This window comes from Rhinoderma darwinii (genome assembly GCF_050947455.1).
Source record: "Rhinoderma darwinii isolate aRhiDar2 chromosome 1 unlocalized genomic scaffold, aRhiDar2.hap1 SUPER_1_unloc_18, whole genome shotgun sequence".
Taxonomy (NCBI): domain Eukaryota; kingdom Metazoa; phylum Chordata; class Amphibia; order Anura; family Rhinodermatidae; genus Rhinoderma; species Rhinoderma darwinii.
In genome coordinates this window covers 217,499-230,570 of record NW_027461654.1, presented here as the reverse complement: position 1 = coordinate 230,570, position 13,072 = coordinate 217,499, and positions in this window count along the sequence as shown.

The following is a 13,072-nucleotide window of genomic DNA, read 5'->3' as shown; positions in this document are numbered from 1 at the left end:
TCTGCCCAGGTGGAATTGTCTGGCAGGGCGATGAGGTGTAGATGGCTATAAGAAAGAGAATTAGAAGAATATGATTTGAAAGCTCATAAAGACTAAATGGTTGATCCGAAAAATGTAAAAATCTATTATGATAACTTTTAGAGGCTTCTCAGAAGGGGAGGAAATCTCCAATAGGCAGATCCTAAAAGCCATATTAGGACAGTAGACTATGCCCATTACATGTGGCTGGAATTGAGCCAATACATACCACGGCATTAGGGCAAATATGACTATGGAGACAGTTATGTGCCATTTCTCCCATTTGACTTAAAAAATTACAGAGAAAAAAAAAATTCTAGCAGGCATACGTTTTTTCTTAGAAAAAGTTAATGGACTATTTCCTAAAAGTTTTTTTTTTTCATTTGCAAAGGCATTGGGCACAGTATTTTTTACATAAACGAGTGCCATGTGTTAAGTGCTATAAGAGCATATACTGTATATAAAGTTTATTTCTGTTTATTTACTTACTATAGGGATGTATGGTGGGGGCATCCGAAGGGCTTCCACAGAGACCCAGTCAATATGCTGAAAGAACTGGTGGCTTCTGATGTTACCATTGACTCCTACGGGATTGGCAGGATATCTCTGGAGGAGCTGAAAATGAGAAATGTATTTATACATTAGTGACTACAACTAGCTCTGAATCTATGCAGTAAAGCCAATACCAGTGATCACTCAGAGCTCAGTATCAGCAGCGTTCTGCGACTGGACACAATGGCGCACATTTATTAATAATGGCCTATTTTGCACCAATAAAATAGCAAGGGTAGTGGACTAGAATTGCGCCTAATTTAACACACGCCCTTTCATAAATCTGGTACATTTGGAATTATCTGACTTCATTCCTTTTTATACCTTCTATGAATTTGAAACCCCCCCCCCCCCTCGAAAAATCCTGCCTCTGCTCCTGGCATAGTATAGAGTCCAGTATTTGTAACGTATTACAGTAACATACTGACCTCCTTGATGATGTCTTCGGCGCTGGAGCGTGTTTGATGGAATAGTGCAGGATGGTAAGCACACTGACTGGTAATCATTTCATTTAAGATGACACCAAATGAAAACCAGTCCACTCCAGCGTCATACTCCTCCTCGGCCAGCATCTGCCATAAAGGAGAGAACAGTTACTAGTTTCTATGTCACCACACTAGTCTATCACTCTCTATGTCATGTATGTATGTCATTATGTAGGACAACCATGCTGAGATTTATTATTAAGGTGCTTACAGATCATTTTTAATTACCCTGAAGAGTTGTGGGAAAAGATCATGTCTATGGAATTACAGCTGATATTCTTGTGGTTACCAAGGAATAATATGCACAGAAGGTAATGAAACTTTTACCACAGAACGAACACTGCAGGTGCCAAGCACAAGACTAATGTGCCACCCAAAGGCAGGCCACTGCCATGTGGTAGTTGCCATTATTGGATTGCAGAGTGTGGGTGACTAAATGCTCCTCAACTAGTTATTGCTTACAGAGTCCGAGCAGTGACTACAGAAGTGACAACCAATATGGAGGTCTACCACAATTGTGGCTACCACAATAAAAAAATGAATGATCTCTGTAATGAAAAATAAAACAAAACACAGGACAAAGATACGTTGGGTCTCTGTAACTTGAAAAATAGTAAAATTGTATGCGTCTCACCCCAGGAGCCACAAAGCCTTCTGTCCCAGCATATCCAGTGGCTGCGCGGTCTACAAGCAAGTTCTCAATTGCGAGACCGAAATCTGCGATCTTAATATGGCCCGTATCAGCCACCAGGATGTTCTCGGGCTTGAGATCTCTGTGAAATATAAGAGGAAACATTGGATGTATGGTCAGTGTCCAGCCTGTGATCGGCTGTGGAGAACGGCATTTTATACTTGGTTTATTACAATATTCGTCACTAGGTACAATATTATTTTATTGTGAAGCCTTTTCTGCCTTACCATAAGCTTCAACTATACCACATTAGGGTGTGGACTATGTGGCCAGTGACAGTCCCATCAGAAAGAGGAGAAGTTCCTGTCCATCAGATGTTATCTTGTGAGAAACATACTTTGGAAAATAATCTATGAATGTAATTACCTGTGGACGATGCCCTTAGAATGGAGAAATTGGATGCCACACACGAGCTCAGCGGCATAGAATCTGGTACAAAAGAAAATGTATCAGTGTAACATGTGGAGGATAACACAAAACCCAGAAACCCAAACTATTCAATAAACTGACAGATAATTGTTTCCTATTAGGCCATGTTCACACAGAGTTTTTTGACGCGGAAACCGCGCCGCAAAACTCCTCAAAACCACCCGAAAATGCTTCCCATTGATTTCAATGGGAGTTAGACAAGTTTTTTTTAACGCAGGTAAAAAAAACGCGTCGCGGTAAAAAGAAGCGTCATGACCCATCTTGAGGCGGTTTCCGCCTCCAAATCCCCATTTCAATTGCTCAGAAAGAGTTTTTGTCAAACTACTGTGCAAAAACCGTCTGGAGCAGTTTTTGCAGGAGGAATTTTCCTCCTGCAAAATACTCTGTGTGAACATAGCTTTAGTGTTCACTGATTTTCTATGAATAAATCTTAATAATATTATGAAAAGTTCTGCAACTTTCTAAATTGTTTTGTATTTCAGTTATTTTTAAGATCTCTGTTAGCTGGGAGATAATGGAAGCTTTCATTGTTACATTCAGTGAGTGATAGCTTCTATAGACCTAAGGGCTTATTCAGACAAGCGTAATACACGTCCGTGTACTGTGCGTTGAAATAACTCACATTAGGCGGACCCATTCATTTCAATGGGGCTATTCAGACATGCGTCAGTTTTCACACAGCGAGTGTCCGTTGCGTGAAACTCACTGCATGCCCTATATTAGTGCGTTTTTGTGCACCTAGTCGCCCATTGAAGTCTATGGGTCCATGAGAAACAGGGACAGCACACAGATGACATCCGTGTGCTGTCCGTGTTTAACGCTTCAGTTACAAAGAAATTAGGAGAAATAAAAAAAAAAAGTGCTTGCACGGACGTGAAAAATGCATGCCACACACCGAGCACACGGATGCCAGTATGCAACGCACACTATGGCACACGGACATGAAATGTAGAAAAAATGCTGCATTTTTTACGCGTGCAAATCGGACACGCTTGTCTGAATGTAGCCTTAAGCTTGCCATACATTTCAGATAGCTGTGGCTAAATGTTCGTTCGGTTGACAGCTATTAATCTTGACCCCCATAAACATGCACACTCGGCCGAGCCTGCATGTGTTCTCAAAAAGGAGAAGGAGAAAGTCTCTGCCAGCGGCTTATCTCCTTGCAAACAGAAGTCTGGCATGCTGAAATCCAATATGCCTGACCCTTCTCTCCTCGACATCTGTTGTCGGGGAAGAATTAGAACACCACTATACAAGTTAGATGGTAGGCCAGACAACAGAAATTGGTGGGTTCGGTTGACTTTTATCTAATGTGTATAGCCTCCTTAACACAGAGTCCACTACAATTGTATTTAATCTAGGCAATCCTAGTATTATAATAAGTAAATTATACGAGGCATACAGTGGCGTAACTAGTGCTGTAGCTGCCGTTGAAGCTGCTATGGGGCCCGCGGTTTGAGGGGGCCCGTGCCGCCCGCCGACAAGCTGCCCCATATGCCCGGTGGTACCGCTAGCAGCCGTAATGGCTGCTACAGCGATAGTGACGCTACTACGGGGCCCGCGCCGCCGAGCCTCTAACATTTATGGGTCAGACCCTCTCATGCCCGGGGGCGTCGCTTGCACCGGAGCGGGCCCTGGTGCTAGCGACAGCCACCCCCTCTTGCAGTAATTGTATCTGCGTCTAAAGCACGCAGGTACAAATACACGCATTAGCGCTGAATAGCCGGGCACGTTCCGTGCCCGACCATTCAGCGCCTTACAATGACGCTGATTTGCGGGGAAAAATTACTTGCCCCGCCAATCAGCACCTTTCAACGACGCTAGAAGCGCGAAGAACTCATCGAGCCGCTTCTGTGGTTGAAAGGCACTGATTGACGGGGCAAGTCATTCTGCCCTGCCAATCAGCGCCTTTCAAAGAAGCGCCGCTTGCGTCATTCAGCACCAGCAGATCTGCTCATTAGAGCGCAGATCTGCATTGCCACCGCACGGCGCGGGAACGGGGTCAGGGTGAGTATGTCATTTTTTTTTCTCTACTAAAAGTGTGAGTGGCATTATTTACAGTGGGTGATCTATCTACAGGGGGGTCTATTTGTGGGGATGTGGAGCGCTATCTATAGGGGGAGCTATTTGTAAGGCACTAGCTATAGGGCTGGGCTATATGTGGGACACTATATTCAGGAGTGGGTTACCTGTGGGGCACTATCTACAGGGGTTCTATATGTAGGGCACTGTTCACAGGGGTGGGCTATATGTGGGACACTATATACAGGGGGAGCCATATGTGAGGTACTATCTACAGAGGTTGGCTATATGTGGAGCACTATCCATAGGGGGGGCTATTTATAGGGCACTATCTACAGGAGTGGGCTATATGTGGGACACTACATACAGGGGTGGGTTACCTGTGGGGCACTATCTGCAGGGGGGCTATATGTAGGGCACTGTCTACAGCGATGGGCTAAATGTGAGGCACTTTCTATAGAGGTGGGCTATATGTGGAGCACTAGCTATATGGGAAGCTATATGTGGGGCAGCACGGTGGCTCAGTGGTTAGTACTATTGCCTTGCAGCTCTGGAGTCCATATACGGGCACTATCTACAGAGGCTCTATGGGGTCACTATCTACAGGGGGCTATGGGGGCACTATCTACAGGGGGCACGGTGTGTGTGACACAGTGTATGGTACTATTATAATCAGGGACACAGTGTATGGCGCTATTATAGTTAGAGGTGCATTGTATGGTACTTTATTATATTTAGAGGTGTTGAGAATTTTTTTTTTTTTATAGGTGCAGAAATGTTTTAAAAGTGAGAAGCTGAAGACATCTGAGCTGAAAACTGCAGAAATGGGTCATGGCCATAGAGGTCTGGATCGGAGGGAGAAGAAAAGAACTAGAATCTGAGACGTCACCGGTGAGTCACTTAATGTAAATGTTTATTCTGCTTCTTATCAGTACTGTAGTCACTGTATGATCTGCAGCGAGATGATGGGTGGTATGATAATTTTTTGTGAAACAGCATCTCCCAGCATATTCTTACCATTGTCCGGGCCATGCTGGGAGTTGTAGTTTTACGCCGTACAAAGCTATATGGCAGGGGTTGCACTAAATTGAGCTGTATTTGTTCTGGTGCTGTATATATGTACTGAGCTTGGTTCTTGTGCTGTATTTATATATTGAGCTTGGTTCTGGGGCTCTATATATATGTACTGATCTTGGTTCTGATGCTGTATTTAAGTATTGAGCTTTGTTCTGGTGCTGTATATATGTGTGAGCTTGGTTCTGGTTCTGTATATAAGTACTGAGCTTGGTTCTGGTATTGTATATATGTACTGACCTTGCTTCTGGTATTGTATATATGTACTGAGCTTGGTTCTAGTGGTGTATTTATGTACTGAGGTTGATTCTGGTGCTGTATATATGTATGGAGCTTGGCTCTCGTGCCGTATATATGTATGAGCTAGGTTGTGGTACTGTATACATGTATGAGCTTGGTTCTGGAGCTGGAATTATATAGGATATATTTATAATAGCAAAATTGCAGGGCAGATAGAATTGTTTTCAATTCATTGTATATTTCATGCGAACCTGTCTTGTAGTTTTAACCCCTTAAACCTCCACCATGCGGTAATCCATGTTCTGACAATATTTCCAAATGTATGTTTTTATCAGATGCAGCAACATTTTTAAAATCAACTTTTAAAACGGCGCACACTATATGCTAATTACTCATTAACAGGTCATGGGTCGGTGCCGCTATCCTGAAGAGTCACATAATCCTGCCTCCAAACCCACCTCTCTATGTTTGATTGTCATCCCCCTGGCTGATACAACTTTCTTGGATGCACCATTGCCTTGTACTACTTGGGAGGGTTGTGGCACTATACACATTGGGGGGGGGGGTGTGGCACTATATACAAGGGGCTGTGTGGCACTATCTACTAGGGGGGTTCTTTGGCACTTTTTACAAGGGGAGGGCTGAGCGGCACTACATACAGTGGGAGCTGTATAGCGCTATATACAGGGGGGCTTCATGGCACTATCTACAAGGGGGTGGGGGGGCTATCTACAAGTGCGGTGTGACACTGCCTACAGGCGGGGCTGTATGGCACAATCTACAGGGGGCAATGTCTATAAGGGGGGCTACGTAGGGCACCTGGGGGGCCCCAGTCAAGAGTTTGCTATGGGGCCCAGTCTTTCCTAGTTACGCCCCTGGAGGCATACAAGCATTAGGAGGAATTTAGGACCATTACAACTTTCCAGTCCCCACAGAACTTGTCAAATAACATTTAAGGTGTTATTTATACAGGACTACCGCTGTACAAAAGGTATGGCATAGAGGGGGATCCCCTGCTCTGCACCCCATTTATCCATCAGAGTAAAAGAGTTGCTGCAAAGAGCATCTGTCGCTCTGGAGAACTTGGCACAACCATAAATTACATTGTTGTTCATTGACTTCAGCGGGTATCAGGTAATGCTACATTTTCCTGAGATAACATTCCTATAAATCAGGAGTATCATTGGATCTAATGTGGAGTTGACCTAAGGGCTCATGCACACGACTGACCGGTTCATATGGAATCCATGGGTAAAGAAATTGTAGCATGTTCCATCAGATGCCATATTATAGAGGTATTCTCCCCTTTAAGCATTGCTTCTAGGGAGAGTGCCTCCATAAAAAGATGTTGTGCAGAGGCACCATATGGCGACACACGAAGTGCCTACAACTCTGTCGTGTGCAGAAGGCCTAACACTGTAATCTATCTAATATCTCATTTATTTTTAGATTCGCTCAGGTTTTTACTTAAAACTTTACCTTGCACTGGGGATGTCAAGCCGCCCCTTCATCTGTAGAAGTTGTCGGAAGTCCCCGCATCTCATGTATTCCATCCCAAATAGCATGAGCATCTATTACATAGAAGGGACATACCGCCATCATTGTTTACAGGGCATTATTTCTAAATCATGAGAACATCTACATTTACTATATACAATAGATCAGCATTAACATAGGCTAAATGGCAATTAGGACGTTTGTATTTGACATTAAATATGGATTCTGTCATTCCTGCACACCTCCCTATATCACCCTATGAGACCTGCTGAATTAGCTATATAAGGGTATCCCCACCCCAAACACACCATGCAATTGATTTCCCTACTATTTTTCCAGCGATCATAAACATTGCTAAGAGCTGGAAAGTAATTGATGAGAAATTGTCTACTATATTATGGGTTATACAGCAGGCCCAGACTGACAGGAATTAGAGCAAAGTAGAGGTAAACATTTTTTGCAGAAATTAATTTTTAATCCATTTTTGTCTGTAACACAAAAAGGTTTAAACGGAGAAACGCAACTCAATAATTATTGGGCAGATACTGCAGTTTTTAGAAATATCCCACATGTGGTCCCAGTGTGAGACTTGACTCAAACACAGGCCTAAGGCCGGATTCACACGAGTGTATTTGGTCCGTGTTATACGGTCTGTATGTTGGCCGCATTTCCCGGACCGAACACACTGCAGGGGACCGGGCTCCTAGCATCATAATTATCTATGACACTAGGGGTCACTACCTCTCTGCGGGACACCTGTCCTTTACTGAAAACATGATTACAGTACGGGACAGTTTTCCCGCAGCGAGGCAGCGACACCTAGCGACATAGAGAACTATGATTCTAGGAGCCCGGCCCCCTGCAGTGTGTTCGGTCTGGGTAATGTGGCCGACATACGGACCGTATATCACGGACTGACCACTCTCGTGTGAATCCGGCCTAAGAAATGAAGGAGCACCTAGTGGATTTTTGGACCTCCTTTTTATTGGAATATATTTTAGGCACCCTGTCAGGTTTGAAGGGATCTTCTGGTGCCAAAACAATGGAAACCCCATTTGGGAAACTACAACTCTCAAGGAATTTATGTCGGAGTATAGTAAGCATTTTGACCCAACAGGTTTTTTGCTGAAATCATTGTAATTAGGCCGTGAAAATAAAAAAATATAATTTTTTTCTCATAAAATGTAGTTATTGGCTCAGATTTTTTCACTTTCATAAGATATAAAGGAGAAAAAGCACCCCAACATTTGTAAATAAATTTCTCCCGAGTTCGATAATACCCCATATTTGGTCATAAACTGATGTTTGGACACACGGCAGGGCTCAGAAGGGAAAGGGCACCATTTGGCTTTTGGACCTTAAATATTGCTGGAATTTCATTTTGGGTGCCATGTCACATTTGCAAAGCCCCTTAGCGACCAAGACAGTAGAAACCTCCCAAAAGTTACTCCATTTGGGAAACCTCCCCCCTTAAGGAATCTATCTAGGGGAATAGAGAGAATTTAGGCACTACATTCTTTTGCAGAACTTATTGGAATTAGATTGTGAAAATGAAAATCAACATGTTTTCCACTAAAATGTTGAATCTTTTTATTTTCACAAGGGATAAAGGAGAAAAAGAACCCTAAAATTAGCAAAGCAATTTCTCCCGAGTACGGCAATACCCCATATGTGGTGATAAACTGCTGTTTGGACACACGGCAGGGTTCAGAAAGGCAAGATCGCTATTTTGCTGGATTGTTTTTTGGCGCCATGTCGCATTTTCAAAACCCCTGATCTACCAGAGTTCAGGGGAAAGCTCTGAGATTTGACCTCATTTTGGAAACTTCACCCCTCAAGGTATTTATCATTTGCCTGGACATATGACAGGGTTCAGAAGAATAGAGCAACATGCACATTTGTGGCCTATTTTGGTGATTTTCGCAGCGTTGGCCCACAATTGCGGGGGTCGGACGTCAAATGGAAAAAGCAAATCCCCAAGTACTGACCCCCATTTTGGAAACTACACCCCTTAAGGTATTTTAACCCGGTGTTTTTTTTTATTATAACTACACCACTTAAGGCATTTTGATCCGGTGTTTTTTTATTAGAAAATAATATGCAGTGGATGGTGCAAAGTGAAAATTTCAATTTCCCACTGATATACCATTTTAGTGCATAATATATTATGCCTAGTTTGTGCCATTGAAGACAAATACGTAATAAACTGTTAAGGGGGTTCTCCCGGGTATGGCGATGCCATATATGTAGATGTAAACTGCTGTTTGGGCACACTGTAGGACTCGGAAGGGAGGGAGCGCCATTTAGAATTTGGAGCGTGGATTTTGTTTGGTAATAGTTCTGTTTGGGGTTTTTCTGGTATTTTAGTTTATAATGTGTGGGCATATGTAATCGGTGCGGAGTACATTAGGGCATGATAAGAGGGTATAATAATGGGGTAAATAAATAATAATCTGCAGATGTGTGGCCGGTGTCGCACTCATAAATGGTGCCTGATCTTATCCCCGTTTTGTAAGAAACTGTACCTTTTGTGTCACCATATTCTGAGAGCCAGAACTGGGTTGTTTTTTCGCCAACGGAGCTGTGTTAGAGCTTATTTTTTTGCGGGACAATTTGTAGTTTTTATTGGTACCATTTTTTTTATCACCTTTTATCTCTTTGTTTTTTTGAAAAAAAGGAGACCAAAAACCAGCAATTCTGACATTGTTCTTTTTTTTTTACAGTGTTTACCATGTGCTATAAGTTCCATATTTACGTTATTCTGCAAATCGATACCATATGTACATCGATTTATTTTTTTTTATGTTCGGCAGCGTTTGCACAATAAAATCACTATTTTTTTAAATAATTTTTTTTTTTGTGCCACGATATTCTAGCCCCATATTCTGAGAGCCATAACTTTTTTATTTTCCGTCAAAAAAGCTGTGTAAGGGCTTGTTTTTTGCAGGACAGGTTGTAGTTTTTATGTGTACTATTATGGGGTACATGCAACTTTTTGATCACTTTTTGCTCTATTTTTTTTGGAGGGGATGGTGACCAAAAAACAGAGATTCTGGAATTGTTTTTTTGTTTTTACGGTATTCACCGTGCTGGAAAAATAACATGATAGTTTATTATGATACTTATTATGGGAAAAAAAGGCGGTTTTTGTCTTTTAACTTGAAACTTTTATTTTTTCGTACAACACTTTTGGGCCTGATAGGCTTCCATACTTGGCAGACCAGGGGGCCATTGTTGGGCCTCTGGTTGCCATAGCCACCATCGGCACTCCCGCAATCGTGTTGGCTACAAACCATCTAGATGACCGCGGCATCTAAGGAGTAAATCAGTGGGAATCGGAACTAGCTTCGGTCCCTGCCGTTACAGCAGGGTGTCAGCTGTAATATACAACTGACACCTGCTGGTGATGGCACGGTCTCAGCTTTTGAGCCCGATCCATCACTGTCACGTACAGTTACAGTTTGCACTAGGTCATTAGAAGCAACGACGTAACTGTACGTAACATGTTGTTAAGTGGTTAACATGCATATGTAAGCAAACAAAGGCCACCATTTGCTGATCAGCACTGCTACAATTTATGGACCCTTTTTTCGTATTTTGTCAATAAAGAAAGTAATTTAAAATCATTTCTGAGATGCTATATAAAAATGTCAGCGGATAAAATTGGAAGTGGTCAGTGAACTAAAACCCCAATAATTTTCTAAACAAAGGTGGCGAGAGTGCTCGAGTAGTGTCAAAGCCCTTGCAGTTCTGCTGGGATAGGAGATTCAATATTTAGCACATGGTATATGCAAAAAGCGAGCACCATATCTCATTGCCATATGGGGGTAATTTTTTTGTGGGACGAGTGGTAGTTTTTCACAGCACCATTTTATTGTACCATATAATGTACTGGGAAACGTGAAAATTCATTGGTGGAATTGGAAAAAAATTGTGATTTCTTTATACTCTTTTGGGTTTGGTTTCTACGGCGTTCACCGTGCCGTAAATCTGACATGATACCTTTATTCTGCTGGTCAATACAATTACGGCAATACCAAATTTTTATCATTTTTTTATGTTTCACTAATTTAAAAAAAAAAAAAAAAAAAAGTTACCATTCTCTTAGAGCCATAACTTTTTTTTTTCTACTGAATCAACTGTGCAAGCTGTGCTTTTTTTAGCACCATTAAGACTTTTTGATCACTTTTTATTCTAATTTTTGTGAGAGAAAAGGTGACCAAAAAACATCTTAAAAGGTTAAACGAGTGGGAACCCGCAAGTTTCACTGAAGTTTCAGCTGTTTCATACAACCATGAAAGAGGGTCCGCTTAATACTCCTTGTCCGACCTCTGCCATAAATATACGGTGGATGTTGGGAAGCGGTTAAAGGCTTATATGAGGTTAGAAAATTGTAGCAACTTTCGTCCAGTAACAGCACCACTCTTGTCCATAGGCTGATATTTCCGGATAGCGTTATTACCTTAGATGGGGCTGGGCTGCAATACAACACACAGCCCATATACAAGAGTGGCGCTGTTTCTAGAAGATAACAGCCATGTTTTTCTAATTTCAAACAACCGCTTTAGTATTTTCTGCTCTGTGCACGCTTACGAAGCATGAAACCATCCACCATGAACCTTCTGACTGGCGATCTATTCTGGTGACATCTATATTTATCGATATATATCTACAGAAGCAGAATATTTTTTGAACACTACAAAATCCACAGTAAGGCCATGTTCACAGCATATCCGCCCCTAAACCCGCAGGGAATTCCGGACTAAAAAAACGGCATTAAACTGTGGTGCAGTTTTTGGGCAGAATGTCTGCTGCGGAAAACAGTGGTTGAAAAAAAAAAAAAAGCTTATACTTACCCCGGTCTCTGTAGTAATGGTGAAACGTCACTCTGTAGTTTGTGCAGACATTTCATATCCTGTGACTGCTGCAGTCTGTGATTGGCTGTAGCAGTCACTTGGGATGAAACATAATTCCAGGAGGCCGACCTGGACGGAGAACAGGGGGACGTCTCTCTATGACTGTGGAGACCAGGGTAAGTATAAACATTTTTTTTCTGAGTTGCGATTTTTGCAGCAGAAGCGCAGCTTTTTCACTACAAAAGTTGTAACGTATAGCTCTTTGTTGCAGGTTTCACCTCCCATTGAATTCAATGGGGAAAACCTACAACAGAGCAGCGATTCCGCAGCATAAATTGACATGTTGCAAATTAAAAAAACACAGGGCAGGTAAATTCATGAACGGTTTTTCGGCAGATTTTTACGCAGCATATGGATGAGAAATGTTCAAATCTCATCCACTCTGCTGCTACTGTATTACGCTGTGGATTTTCCGCAATGAAATCTGTTGCAGAAAATCTGTAGTGTTCACACTACATGTGGACATACTCTAGCTGTATATATAACGGTGAAGTCTGTGTTACGTACGGGGACATTTGATAATAAGAACATGGTCACTACTGTACCTCAGTTTGTAATGCGAACTCTGCGTGGACAAGGAAGGGGCTCCCAGATGCCAGCTGTAAGACTCGGTGTTCCACCAGTACCTCCGCCTCATCGTAGTTGGCAAGCAGGGCTCTCTTGCTGATGATCTTAACAGCATACTTCTGATGGTTAGAAGCATCCTCCGCCAACACGACCTTTCCAAAACTTCCCTGCCCGAGCACGTGATGGAATAATAATCTCGCTCTGATGTTATCCGAGATTGTGCTTCTAGAGCAGGTTGGCCGAACACCACTGTCCTCTATCAGGGTGAAAAATATTAGGAAACATGAGAAGACCTTAAAAGGAAATTTATGAATTTATGAATTTTTTATTATTATTATTTTATTTCTTTTTATACATTACATATTAAGTATTATGTCCCCTAATATTTTTTTTTATTAATACTTTTACATTATTTAGGGGCTGCCATTTTTATTAGCATTGGATTATGTGTCTCTTTACGACACATGCACAGATGTTATACGGCACATACAGGGCATAGGAGAGTTGGGACGGGAGCCGACCCTATCTCCTTTGCTGGTGCCATTCTAGCTGTGAACTGAGGATGCTCTGTGGCATGTGTA